The sequence below is a fragment of the Orcinus orca genome, chromosome 2 (assembly GCF_937001465.1).
Source record: "Orcinus orca chromosome 2, mOrcOrc1.1, whole genome shotgun sequence".
In the NCBI taxonomy this organism is placed as follows: Eukaryota; Metazoa; Chordata; class Mammalia; order Artiodactyla; family Delphinidae; genus Orcinus; species Orcinus orca.
Window position 1 is genome coordinate 25,701,148 of NC_064560.1, and position 14,227 is coordinate 25,715,374.

Here is a 14,227-nt window from a genome sequence, read left to right on the forward strand (position 1 = left end):
CTGTGAGGTTCTCTTTGCAAGAGATGAGCATTTGAATCAGTAGACTAAGAAGACCACTGTCGAGTCAAGAAGAGGACTATCCTCAATGTGTGGGCACCATCCAATCCTTCGATGGCCGGGAGAGAACAAAGACGGGGAGGAGGGGACATCTACTCTCTGCCTGACTGCTGAGCTGGACATGGGCTTTCTCCTGCCCTCTGACTGGGACTTACACTATTGGTGTCTCTGGTCCCCAGGCCTCCAGGTTTGGACTGAAATACACCACCAGCTCCCTGGGTCTCCAGCTTGCAGACAGATGGTGGGACTTTCTGCCTCCATAATCGAGTGAGCTCTGTGTGATAAATCCCCTGCTCTCTGTCTGCATGGATATGCATATCCCATTGGTTCTGTTTCCGGGGAGAACCTTGACTAACACAAGAAAGGAGTATTTTGCAAATCTGATGGTCGTGATTCAACATGGTGGTGTCTATTGAACATAAACTTAGGACACACCATTTGCCAAGCAAAAATGTGGCTTAAAAATCGGCATTTATTAAAATATGTAGCATAGTCTGCTACCTACTAAGCACTGTCTTCCGTCAGGGAGTAATGCCTGAAAGCAGCTAGGCTGGCATTTCCAGGGTTGGGGTCAAACGGACCTTAAATATCCAATCCCACACCCTGATCTGCCAGGAAGGAGATGAAGGTGGTCACGGGCTTTCCTCAGCTGCTGTTCCAGTGGTTCCCAAACTTTTGCATGGATCTGAGTCACCTGGGAGGTTTGTTAAAACAGACTGCTGGGCCCCCACCCCCAGAGAACCTGATTCAGTCGGTCTGGGGTGAGGTCCAAAAATCTGCATTTCCAGTAGGTTCCAGGGGAACGTGGCTGCTGCTGGAGGGGTGTCGGGAAGACCCACACTTTGGGGACCACTGCTCTGCCTGCTGCGGTTTCCTCTTCACCAGGCTCTCGGATTTTAGCTTCTAGGCCCTGTTTAGTGAAATGTCCTTGACGTCTAGTACTTTAGGGAGATGTATGCAGCCTCGCAATGCCAGGCACAGCCGAGGCCATTTGCTGTCGTGGACCCTGCTCCGTGCTTTCTGGAGGAATCGCAGGGAGCCAGGCTTCTGAGGCTGGAGTCCTTGGAACGTTGATTCCCAGCTCCTGGCTACAAAGAATAACACTTTCTCTCTGCTGCCGTCTGTGTCGACTTCCAGATGCAGCCAAGCGTCTGAACCTCAGGAATACGCTGTAAGTGTACAGACTTGGTGCGGACAGATGGCTCTGATCACAGCCCCGGTGTGAATCATTACTTCCCTCAGGATGTTCCTTCCAATGGCTGAAGGAAGTGACAGATGACTGGAAGAGATCCAGAGACGTTGCCTAAATCTCTGTCTTACCAGTGAACGAGGGCAGGCCACCACGGATTGAGTTTCCTCTGGTGTTTTTTATATTTCCAAGTGAATCCAGGCCCCTGGTAAAGCCTGGCCCTTGAGCAGCTTCATAAAGTAAAGGAGAGGGCGTGCTGCCATTTTCTGCACTGAAAACAGCAGAATAAACATGTAACTTGGGAAGTGGCTGCATCCGAGTGCATGGCAGGATGGGGATGCTTCTCTCCCTTCTGGGGATTTGCCAGACTGAACCCTCAGCTGCACCTTATTTCCTCAGGAGGTCCTTTTGCCCAAACTGGGACATCTGGTCCCCTTAGGAGATCAGAATGCCCACCTGGGCTGGTTCCTGGGGGGGACACTGAGGAAGGCAGGTACCCGGGATCAGGAGTATTTCTCATGGTGCTCAGGAAGCTACAGCCAGAGTGGGGACCCAGCCCTTGCCCAGTGCAGGCAGGACTTTTTTTTTTCTGTTATAGTTTTTTTTTTTTATTATTCAAACAGAAAGTCACAAAAATTATAATCATCCTCATCAGTTCACTCAGTCCCATGTAATTAATTTTTTTATCTTGATCTTTTGTTAGCACTTTTATGAATTCATCAGTTTTCCATTAGAGTTCTGAAAATGCTTATTCATTCAGTTCAGCAGTATAGTCAGTTACCAGAAACCTGTACTTGTCAGAGTCTTTTCCATGAATTCCTTGAAGATGAAACCCTTTTATAGGAACATTTTTGGAAAAGCATCAGAGTACACCCAGAACTGTCTGTAATTGACAAAAGACTTAAAAATGACCATGGTTAAAGATTTAATGAAAGTTCATAATAATGCAATTGACAAGGAAATTTAGTTATTTCTGAGATATACATTTTAAAATAATAACTAGAACTATGACTTATAACATTATACCAGAACATATAAGATTTTTAGGAATTTCATGTAACGTCTGAAACATTTATATTCACATATTTCCATACAAATAACCCAAAGAAAGTTTAGTACTAGTTTTGTTTTCTTTTTAATTTTATTTTATTTACATTTTTATACAGTACTTATTACAGTTCTTATTAGTCATCAATTTTTTTTTTTTTTTTTTTTTTTGCGGTACGCGGGCCTCTCACTGCGGCAGCCTCTCCCGTTGCAGAACACAGGCTTCGGACGCGCAGGCTCAGCGGCCATGGCTCACGGGCCCAGCCGCTCCACGGCATGTGGGATCTTCCCGGACCGGGGCACGAACCCGTGTCCCCTGCATCGGCAGGCGGACTCTCAACCACTGCGCCACCAGGGAAGCCCTAGTTTTAGTTTTTTAAGGAACCTCCATACCGCTCTCCATAGTGGCTGTATCAATTTACATTCCCACCAACAGTGCGAGAGGGTTCCCTTTTCTCCACACCCTCTCCAGCATTTGTTGTTTGTAGATTTTCTGATGATGCACGTTTTAACTGGTGTGAGGTGATACCTCACTGTAGTTTTGATTTGCACTTCTCTAATAATTAGTGATGTTGAGCAGCTTTTCATGTGCTTCTTGGCCATCTGTATGTCTTCTTTGGAGAAATGTCTATTTAGGTCTTCTGCCCATTTTTGGATTGGGTTGTTTGTTTCTTTAATATTGAGCTGCATGAGCTGTTTATGTATTTTGGAGATTAATCCTTTGTCTGATGATTCGTTTGCAAATATTTTCTCCCATTCTGAGGGTTGTATTTTCATCTTGTTTATGGTTTCCTTTGCTGTGCAAAAGCTCTGAAGTTTCATTAGGTCCCATTTGTTTATTTTTGTTTTTATTTCCATTATTCTAGGAGATGGATCAAAAAAGATCTTGCTGTGATTTATGTCACAGAGTGTTCTTCCTATGTTTTCCTCTAAGAGTTTTATAGTGTCCGGTCTTACATTTAGGTCTCTGATCCATTTTGAGTTTACTTTTGTGTTTGGTGTGAGGGAGTGTTCTAATTTCCTTCTTTTACATGTAGCTGTCCAGTTTTCCCAGCACCACTTATTGAAGAGACTGTCTTTTCTCCATTATATACCCTTGCCTCCTTTGTCATAGATTAGTTGACCATAGGTGTGTGGGTTTAATCTCTGGGCTTCCTATCCTGTTCCATTGATCTATGTTTCTGTTTTTGTGCCAGTACCATATTGTCTTGATTACTGTAGCTTTGTAGTATAGTCTGAAGTCAGGGAGTCTGATTCTTCCAGCTCCATTTTTCTCCCTGAAGACTGCTTTGGCTATTCGGGGTCTTCTGTGGCTCCATACAAATTTTAAGATTTTTTGTTCTAGCTCTGTAAAAAATTCCATTGGTAATCTGATAGGGATTGCATTGAATCTGTAGATTGTTTTGGGTAGCATAGTCATTTTCACAATATTCATTCTTCCAATCCAAGAACATGGTATATCTCTCCATCTGTTGGTATTATCTTTAATTTCTTTCATCAGTGTCTTATAGTTTTCTGCATACAGGTCTTTTGTCTCCCTAGGTAGGTTTATTCCTAGGTAATTTATTCTTTTTTTTTTTTTTTTTTTTTGCAATGGTAAATGGGAGTGTTTCCTTAATTTCTCTTTCAGATTTTTCATCATTAGTGTATAGGAATGCAAGAGATTTCTGTGCATTAATATTGTATCCTGCAACTTTACCAAATTCATTGATTAGCTCTAGTAGTTTTCTGGTGGCATTTTTAGGATTCTCCTAGTATCATGTCATCTGCAAACATTGACAGTTTTACTTCTTCTTTTCCAATTTGTATTCCTTTTATTTCTTTTTCTTCTCTGATTGCCATGGCTAGGACTTCCAAAGCTATGTTGAATAATAGTGGTGAGAGTGGACATCCTTGTCTTGTTCCTGATCTTAGAGGAAATGCTTTCAGTCTTTCACCATTGAGAATGATGTCTGCTGTGGGTTTGTTGTATATGGCCTTTATTATGTTGAGGTAGGTTCCCTCTATGCCCACTTTCTGGAGACTTTTTATCATAAATGGGTGTTGAATTTTGTCAAAAGCTTTTTCTGCATCTATTGAGATGATCATATGGCTTTTATTCTTCAATTTGTTAATATGGTGTATCATATTGATTGATTTGTGTATATTGAAGAATCCTTGCATCCCTGGGATAAATCCCACTTGACTGTGGTGTATGATCCTTTTAATGTGTTGTTGGATTCTGTTTGCTAGTATTCTGTTGAGAATTTTTGCATCTATATTCATCAGTGATATTGGTCTGTAATTTTCTTTCTTTGTAGTATCTTACTCTGGTTTTGGTATCAGGGTGATGGTGGCCTCATAGAATGAGTTTGGGAGTGTTCCTTCCTCTAAAATTTTTTGGAAGAGTTTGAGAAGGATGGGTGTTAGCTATTCTCTAAATGTTTGACAGAATTCACCTATGAAGCCATCCGGGCCCGGACTTCCATTTGTTGGAAGATTTTTAATCACAGTTTCAATTTCATTACTTGTGATTGGTCCGTTCATATTTTCTATTTCTTCCTGGTTCAGTCTTGGAAGTTTATACCTTTCGAAGAATTTGTCCATTTCTTCCAGGTTGCCCATTTTATTGGCATAGAGTTGCTTGTATCTCTTAGGATGCTTTGTATTTCTGCACTGTCTGTTGGAACTTCTCCTTTTTCATTTCTAATTTTACTGATTTGAGTCCTCTCCCTCTTTTTCTTGATGAGTCTGGCTAATGGTTTATCAATTTTGTTTACCCTCTCAAAGAACCAGCTTTTAGTTTTATTGATCTTTGTTATTGTTTTCTTTGTTTCTATTTCATTTATTTCTGATCTGATCTTTATGATTTCTTTCCTTCTGCTAACTTTGGGCTTTGTTTGTTCTTCTTTCTCTAGTTCCTTTAGGTGTAAGGTTAGATTGTTTATTTGAGATTTTTCTTGTTTCTTGAGGTAGGCTTGTAGAGCTATAAACTTCCCTCTTAGAACTGCTTTTGCTGCATCCCATACGTTTTGGATCGTTGTGTTTTCATTGTCATTTGTCTCTAGGTATTTTTTTTATTTCCTCTTTGATTTCTTCAGTGATCTCTTGGTTATTTAGTAACGTATTGTTTAGCCTCCATATGTTTGTGTTTTTTACATTTTTTCCCTGTAATTCATTTCTAGTCTCATAGCACTGTGGTCAGAAAAGATACTTGATATGATTTCAATTTTCCTAAATTTACTGAGGCTTGATTTGTGACCCAAGATGTGATCTCTCCTGGAGAATGTTCCGTGCGCACTTGAGAAGAAAGTGTAATCTGCTTTTGGATGGAATGTCCTATAAATATCAATTAAGTCTATCTGGTCTATTGTGTCATTTAAAGCTTCTGTTTCCTTATTTATTTTCATTTGGGATGATCTGTCCATTGGTGTGAGGTGTTAAAGTCCCTCACTATTATTGTCTTACTGTCGATTTCCTCTTTTATAGCTATTAACAGTTGCCTTATGTATTGAGGTGCTCCTATGTTGGGTGCATATATATTTATAATTGTTACATCTTCTTGGATTGATCCCTTTATATTATGTAGTGTCCTTCCTTGTCTCTTGTAACATTCTTTATTTTAAAGTCTATTTTATCTGATATGAGTATTGTTACTCCAGCTTTCTTTTGATTTCCATTTCATGGAATATCTTTTTCCATCCCCTCACTTTCAGTCTGTATGTGTCCCTAGGTCTGAAGTGGGTCTCTTGTGGACAGCATATATATGGGTCTTGTTTTTGTATCCATTCAGCAAGCCTGTGTCTTTTGGTTGGAGCATTTAATCCATTCACGTTTAAGGTAATTATCGCTATGTATGTTCCTATGACCATTTTCTTAATTGTTTTGGGTTTGTTTTCGTAGGTCCTTTTCTTCTCTTGTGTTTCCCATTTAGAGAAATTCCTTTAGCATTTGTTGTAGAGCTGGTTTGGTGGTGCTGAATTCTCTTAGCTTTTGCTTGTCTGTAAAGCTTTTGATTTCTCCATCGAATCTGAATGAGATCCTTGCTGGGTAGAGTAATCTTGGTTGTAGGTTCTTCCCTTTCATCACTTTAAGTATAGCATGCCACTCCCTTCTGGCTTGTAGAGTTCCTGCTGAGAAATCAGCTGTTAACCTTATGGGAGTTCCCTTGTATGTTATTTGTCATTTTTCCCTTGCTGCTTTCAAGAATTTTTCTTTGTCTTTAATTTTTGCCAATTTGATTACTATGTGTCTCGGCATGTTTCTCCTTGGGTTTATCCTGTCTGGGACTCGCTGCGCTTCCTGGACTTGGGTGGCTATTTCCTTTCCCATGTTAGGGAAGTTTTCGACTATAATCTCTTCAACTATTTTCTCAGGTCCTTTCTCTCTCTCTTCTCCTTCTGGGACCTCGATAATGTGAATGTTGTTGCGTTTAATGTTGTCCCAGAGGTCTCTTAGGCTGTCTTCATTTCTTTTCATTCTTTTTTCTTTATTCTGTTCCGCAACAGTGAATTCCACCATTCTGTCTTCCAGGTCACTTATCCGTTATTCTGCCTCAGTTATTCTGCTATTGATTCCTTCTAGTGTAGTTTTCATTTCAGTTATTGTATTGTTCATTTCTGTTTCTTTGTTCTTTAAATCTAGGTCTTTGTTAAACATTTCTTGAATCTTCTCGATCTTTGCCTCCGTTCTTCTTCTGAGGTCCTGGATCATCTTCACTATCATTATTCTGAATTCTTTTTCTGGAAGGTTGCCTATCTCCACTTCATTTAGTTGTTTTTCTGGGGTTTTATCATGTTCCTTCATGTGGTACATAGCCCTCTGCCTTTTCATCTTGTCTATCTTTTTGTGAACATAGTTTTTGTTCCACAGGCTGCAGGACTGTAGTTCTTCTTGCTTCTGCTGTCTGCCCTCTGGTGGATGAGACTATCTAAGAGGCTTGTGTAAGTTTCCTGATGGGAGGGACTGGTGGTGGGTATAGCTGACTGTTTCTCCGGTGGGTGGAGCTCAGTAAAACTTTAATCTGCTTGACTGCTGATGGGTGGGGCTGGGTTCCCTCCCTGTTGGTTGTTTGGCCTGAGGCGACCCAACACTGGAGCCTACCTGGACTCTTCAGTGGGGCCAATTACATACAGACTCAGGGAAGGCTCATGCCAAGGAGTACTTCCCAGAACCTCCACCACCAGTGTCCTCGTCCCCACGGTGAGCCACAGCCACCCCCTGCCTCTGCAAGAGACCCTCCAACACTAGCAGATAGGTCTGGCTCAGTCTCCCCTGGGGTCACTGCTCCTTCCCCTGGGTCCCGATGCGCACATGACTTTGTGTGTGCCCTCCAGGAGTGGAGTCTCTGTTTCCCCCAGTCCTGTCAAAGTCCTGCAATCAAATCCCACTAGGCTTCAAAGTCTGATTCTCTAGGAATTCCTCCTCCCGTTGCCGGAACCCCTGGTTGGGAAGCCTGATGTGGTGCTCAGAACCTTCACTCCAGTAGTTGGACTTCTGTGGTATAAGTGTTCTCCAGCCTGTGAGTCACCCACCCAGCAGTTATGGGATTTGATTTTACTGTGACTGCACCCCTGCTACTGTCTCATTGTGGCTTCTCCTTTGTCTTTGGATGTGGGGTACCCTTTCTGGTGAGCTCCAGTGTCCTCCTGTCGATGACTGTCCAGCAGCTAGCCGTGACTCTGGCGTTCTCACAAGAGAGAGTGAGCGCACGTCCTTCTGCTCCACCGTCTTCGTCCCTTATCTAGCCAGGACCTTTAACGTGGCTCCAACAGCATTCCACAAGGCCAGAGATAACAGCTGTCCATGTTATTGATGTTCCCTCCTTCCCCCCCATCTCCCTTCCTTCTTCCCTCCCTCCCTTCCTTCCACCTAGCCATCCATCCATCCATCCATCACGTCTGTGTGTCTATGTATCTATCTGTCATCCATCTATCTATGTCTATCATTTATCTGTCTATGCCTTATTTAGTAGAAATGTATTACATGTCCAATACACGGTTCTGAGCTGGGTGTTGGGAGGGGAAAGCAAAGATCTTAGGTTCCCTCCAGGACCTAAGTGATATCATCTCTTTTCTGGGGTTCCCTTTTAGGATGGGGGAAACTTTCCCTAAATCTCCCTAACAGACATCCCTCATCTTTCTGCAGCTCCCCCCAGCCCTGCCCCACTGCCCACTCAGCAGACATTGGGCAGATGTGGACTAATGTTCATTCCTGAACCAATTGCTGGCAATGAAGTGATGGAGATTTGCTTAGACTAATCACTGGGGTGAAATGGGTGTTGGGGGCCCACAAAGGGACCGCCAGGGAACACAGTAAAGGCCACCTACTGTGGCCTAGGACATATGCGACGTGGCATCAGGAAATACAGTGGAAAGGAAGGAGGGCAGGGAGATTTATTCTGGAGGCGGAGGGGACCTTCTGAGGGATTTTAGGGAATAACAGGAGCTGGGAGACAGACAAACAGATGCAGAGGCTGGAGGCACGAGATGCGAGGCCTGTTAAAGTTTCTTTGAGGAGTGGGGGAGGGGTAAGGAGAGGTGGCAGTGAGGGACAACAGTGAGGAAGGTTGTGCCCTCCAGCTCAGATGTAAAGCAACTGGACTGACAGAATGACTGCATTAAGTCTGGATGGTGGTCTCGTGAATTTAAGCCTGAGTTCCTGGGAAAATGGCAGTCAGTCTCTCTCTCTCTCTCTCTCTCTCTCTCTCTCTCTCACACACACACACACAGTAAAGGGATCAAGAGATGGAGCTGGCTGACCACCCCCTTAACTCAGCTTAGGACCCCGGTTCCACCTGTAGCATCCCCTCAAGACCAGGTTGAAACGTCAGCAAGACCCTGTGCAGGTTTGGGGATAAGGTGTGCAAAATGCAACCTCCTTCTAGACTTTGCCCCAGCTCTGCTGGCCAAGAAGATGCATCCTCATCTAAGGCTTGGACCAGCCTCCCTGGGCACCTGCTGTGCACGTAATACAGGAGGGAGGAGAAGGACCTTTCTGCCATGAGGGCCGAGGCATGTCTGTGTCCCTCTTGGAGCCAGATGTCATGTCCTTGCTCTCTTGTCCTCCTTTGGGACAACCTAACCTGACTCAGTTCTGGCCCTGCAGGACACTGGACTTGTAGGAGGACCGGCCGCTGGGCAGAGCAGAGGCCACATTTTCTCTGACATGGCCTCACGCCAACATTTAAGGAGCGGGGAGACAGGAGGGGCAGCAGAAAGAGTTCCCATCTGAGCTGAGGGAAAGAAAACACTATTTTCCAAAATAGCATATTCTCAGGAAATCAAGCATTCAAAGGGAGACGGAAGCTTAAAGTCCAACACAATTCACCTGGAACAGGTCAGGTACACGGCCTAAGTGAGCCCGGAGACCCATCAGGGCCTGTCAGCATTTTACTCCCCCAGATAGAAGAGGGCCTTTTGATTTAGACCAGAGAGAAGAAATCCAGGCAACTGGGACTTCCCTGGTGGTGCAGTGGCTAAGAATCTGCCTTGCAATGCAGAAGATGCGGGTTCGATCCCTGGTCAGAGAACTAAGATCCCACATGCTGTGGGGGCAACTAAGCCCATGTGCCACAACTACTGAGCCCTCGAGCCACAACTAAGAGCCCATGTGCTGCAAGCTACAGAGCCCACGTGCTCTAGAGCCTGCACATCACAACTAGAGAGAAGCCTGTGCACTGCAATGAAGTAAGACCTGACACAGCCAAAAATAAAAATCAATAAATATTAAAAAAAAAAGAAAGAAAGAAATCCAGGCAACTGAATTCACATCTCCCAGGTCTGTTCCTGCTTCTCAAACAGCACATCAGTCAAGGAAAATCTCAGGGTTGGGTGCACCCGCCTGAACTTAGGGAAGGTGCCAGCCATGGCTCACCGTCTGAATGTAGACTGGCAGGCCAGCATGTCCTTGTCCCACAGGCTCAGAGCTAAGCTACGTGCTGAATTATGTTTGCCTTCAAGGACACTTACCCCAAAGCTTGGTTAAAGACCCCATCTCCAAATGCAGTCACGTTGGGAGTTACAGATTCAACATGAACTGGGGGTAAGGGGGATGTAGTTCTGTCCCTAACATAGCAATATTTGGTTTACTTCCTCTGTACTGTAAGATTTTTTTTTTTTTTTTTTTGCGGTACGCGGGCCTCTCACTGTTGTGGCCTCTCCCGTTGCGGAGCACAGGCTCCGGACGCGCAGGCTCAGCGGCCATGGCTCACGGGCCCAGCCGCTCCACGGCATGTGGGATCTTCCCGGACCGGGGCACGAACCCGTGTCCCCTGCATCGGCAGGCAGACTCTCAACCACTGCGCCACCAGGGAAGCCCTGAGACCATTTTTTTAAAATTAATTTTTATTGGAGTATAGCTGTTTTGGGGACCATGTTATATTCACCTTCCCCAGTATCTGGCACAGAGATAATCCACACATACTGGTTGAATGAATGGATGAAGGCAGGGCTACAGGGCTGCCATGTACAGCTGCCCAGGCTGTGTACTTTACAACTCCACCCAGACTACGGTGTGAATAGAGCCTCCTGGTGTTATGTAGGACTATGTCCAGTTGGATGACCATGCTCCTTCTTCTAATGAAGAGAATTTGGGATGTGCTTTTTTCTTAATTTCCCCAAAGTTGCTATGCTATGCTCCCATAGCTGTGTAAACTCTATGTACCTCAAGTGTAAGTATTATTATATCAATTAGGCTGTGAATAACAGAAAGCTGACCTCTTGTCTTACACAAAGGAGGATTCACTATTTTTACATAATAAGTCTGGGGGTAGCTAGGTACTGCCTGTGGTTTCGAGCAGAGGTTGACAAACTTTTTCTGTAAAGAACCAGATAGTAAACATTTTCAGTTTTTTGGAACATATGTTGCAACTACTCTACTTTGTCATTACAGGGCAAAGTCAACCACAGATGAATTGCATGGCTGTGTTCCGATAAAACTGTATTTACAAAAATAGGTGGTGGGCCAGAATTGGCTCATGGGCCACAGTTTGCCAACCCCTGGTTCCACGGAAGATTGAAAAGAGAGAATGCCAGGGAGGAACGGTCGGGAAATGGTTAAGATGGTCCTGTGCTGCAGAAGGTTCCTAAGCTCGCAGACCACAACAGCTTGTCTCCACAGTTGCCACAAGTTCAGCTGCCCTTTGGGGTTTCTGACCTTTGAACCAACAGTGATCAGGGTGTCCTGGCAGAGCGACCCAGCCTCACGACCCGTCCACAGTGCCTGGAGGGTGAAAGAGGCCACAGCACCCTATCCTCAAGCCAGAGAGTCAGCGAAAACCAGAGATAAATCAGGGCAACTTCCACTTCAGCAATCAGCCCCGCCATGCTGGTGGTCGGCGACAGACTGCCACCCAGAGGGACACAGAGTAGACCCTCCGGGCCCTCTGTGACTCCCCCGAAGCCTGGTCCTCTCTCCCCTGCAGAGGGAGATGTCCTCCTTCCCCACACACACACCGTACCTCCCACGGCGGCACATGGGCCTGGGCCCGACCCTTAGTGGAGGCTCTAACCACCCACCCGCCCGGCCACGCGGGACTGGCCACTTCTAGACGGCGTCTGTCCCCTCTTTGCACACCTCAGGCTTTGCTCTGAGATGACGGTGAAGCTCTTACTTACTGGCCTTCATTCTCTCCTTGGAATCGAAGCAAATGAGTCTGCTTTTCCTCCCGCCTGGCAGTCAGTCCTGCAAAGAATAACGATGGAGGTTATTCTTCTCATCTCGGGCTGTCACAACGCAACACAACAGCACAGGCCAGGGGCTGAAACAACACACATTCGTTTCTCACTGTCCTGGGCACTGCCAGGCCCAGGTGAGAGCCTGCTTCCCAGCTGGCAGACAACGGTCTTCTCCACGTGTCCTCACAGGGTGGAGGGAGGGAACTCTGGTCTCTCCCTTCTTGTAAGAAAACGAATCCCATGACCCTCATGACTTCATCTACCCCTAATCACCTCCCAAGGCCCTGCCTCCACGTACCATCACAGTGTGGGTTAGGGCGTCAACACAGGAATCTGGGGGGACATAAGCTACCAGTCTGTGACATTATTATTAAGCTCCCATTTCTTGAGCCTCTACTGTATATCACAGGAGCTGTATTGGGGACATATTCCTTTCTTCTCTGTTTTTCAGATGAGAGAAGGTTCTGAGAGGTTACACCATTTATTCAAGATTGTCTGCATGTCTCAGAGAACAGATGAGCCAGTCCACTCTGTGTAAACAAACGAGGATGGCCTAATCTTGTTCCTTCTCTGGAAATGTATTTTTTTGCCTTCGTAAGAGCTCCAGGCCGCATTGTGACTGTCGTGGGCCCGAGTCACGCATGTCATGTGTTCATGGTCTCCTGCCCCATTAAAACACACACACACACACACACACAAATTATATTTCATGATTGTGTTTGTAGGATTATTACATATTACAGGCTGGATTATTATATATTCATCATTATTATATTCATTTTCTTCCTTCTTTATTTTGGAAGAACTTCAAGTTGAAATGTTTTCACGGACTCTTAGAAGCACCACGGACCAAGCACTGCAGCACCCCTGCCTGGAAAAGTCAGCCTGATAACGAGCAGGCCAGGGATTTAGCCACTGGGCTGCCGAGGGGCTGCTCTGGGGGAAGTGGCACCTGGGCTCTGTAACTACTGAAGCCTGAGCCAGGAGAGATCCCCGACTTAAGCTTTTTAACCTCAGCAGGAACCTCCCTTAAGCTTGGGGTCCTCCGTGTGTCTGCAGCTCTCATGGATGAGCTAAGGGTTCACCCCAAAATTCCGGCCAGCCACTTGAGGAGTCGCCATACACACAGACTCCCTTAGCCTCACTGGCTGATGACCTGTGGGGTGAAAGGTGCCATGGGGGAAAGCCTGGCATTCTGGTGTTTGGCCACAAGGGGGCACCGATGGTCCAGCCTGCTGCCTGGCACCCAGGCCTGGCCCTACCCGCCTGGATCTCAGCCCTGTCAGCCTGGCTGCCCCCTTTCTGGCCCAGGTTTGCTGAGCTGTGTGGCCCTGGGGCAGGAGTGTCACCTCCCTGGCCTCAGGCTCCTTACTGAGACACTCAAGGTGGACTGTAAAGATCTCTGAGGTCACTTCTGCTCTCAAAATTTAATTCTGCAGGAAATACAGCTGGGCCAAAGCACAGCTGTGGGCCCCAAGGCCGGTTTCGCTTCTGCTCTGCAGTTACCCTGGCTGGGCGACCTGGGCTAAGTCACTTTCCCTCTCTGGTTCGCACTCGTTTGCTGTAAGAAAGAGGCCTTTCAGTGGGCCACCAGCCAGTCTGGAGTGTCCCCGGTGACCCTGACTTCTCCTGCCGAGAAAGGGCTGGGGGCTGGGCCATTGCAGAGAAAGCGGGCTGGACGCAGGCTGCTGGGGGCACCCCCACACCTGGAAACCAGAACCTTCTGTCTTCTGCCTCCAAGGCCCAGAGGAACTCCTGGTTCTGGGGCTGCAAAACCAACCCCAGATCCTCCAACAAGAGCTTTCACTGGCTCTGCCTGGATCCCACTGGGATGAGGGATATTAAATGGTTGCTTTTTGTGGTAAGTGTCTCCACATGGCTGTGAATTCCCTGGGATTTGAATACCCGGTGTCTCCAGTGCCTGGCCCAGTGGCTGGCAGCAGGCCCCACAATGAGCAGACGTGCTGCACAAGAGTCAGCTGGGTGCCAGTTAAAAATACAGAGTTCCAGGCCTGTTCCTGTGATGGATTTTGTAGGTCTGAGTGGGCCCCCGAAAATCAGCATTCTTTCAACGGGCTGCTGGGTAAAAGCACCCCACAAAAATGTTGAAAGAACGAATAACTTTCATTAGTGGGTGGGCTTTTTTTCCCCCTATCCTTTTTTTTTTTTTTTTTGGTTTCTTTTTGTTTTAAATCGTATCTCAGCACCTTAGAATTTGGGGAAGAGGGATGTAAAAATAGCCATTTTTCAGAGTCAGGCTTTCCCATCTCATGTTTAG

The 14,227-nt window shown here is 45.9% G+C and overlaps 1 long non-coding RNA gene across 20 annotated transcripts in view; it reads right to left on the reverse strand.

The window, feature by feature from the left end:
* LOC117197384 (uncharacterized) overlaps window positions 1-14,227 on the reverse strand; it is a 127,034-nt gene that overhangs the window by 34,872 nt on the left and 77,935 nt on the right. For all 20 annotated transcript variants that reach the window (XR_007476071.1, XR_007476074.1, XR_007476087.1 and 17 more), the window contains one exon: window positions 11,890-11,956. This is a non-coding gene — a long non-coding RNA (uncharacterized LOC117197384). The remainder of the gene's footprint in view (window positions 1-11,889; window positions 11,957-14,227) is intronic.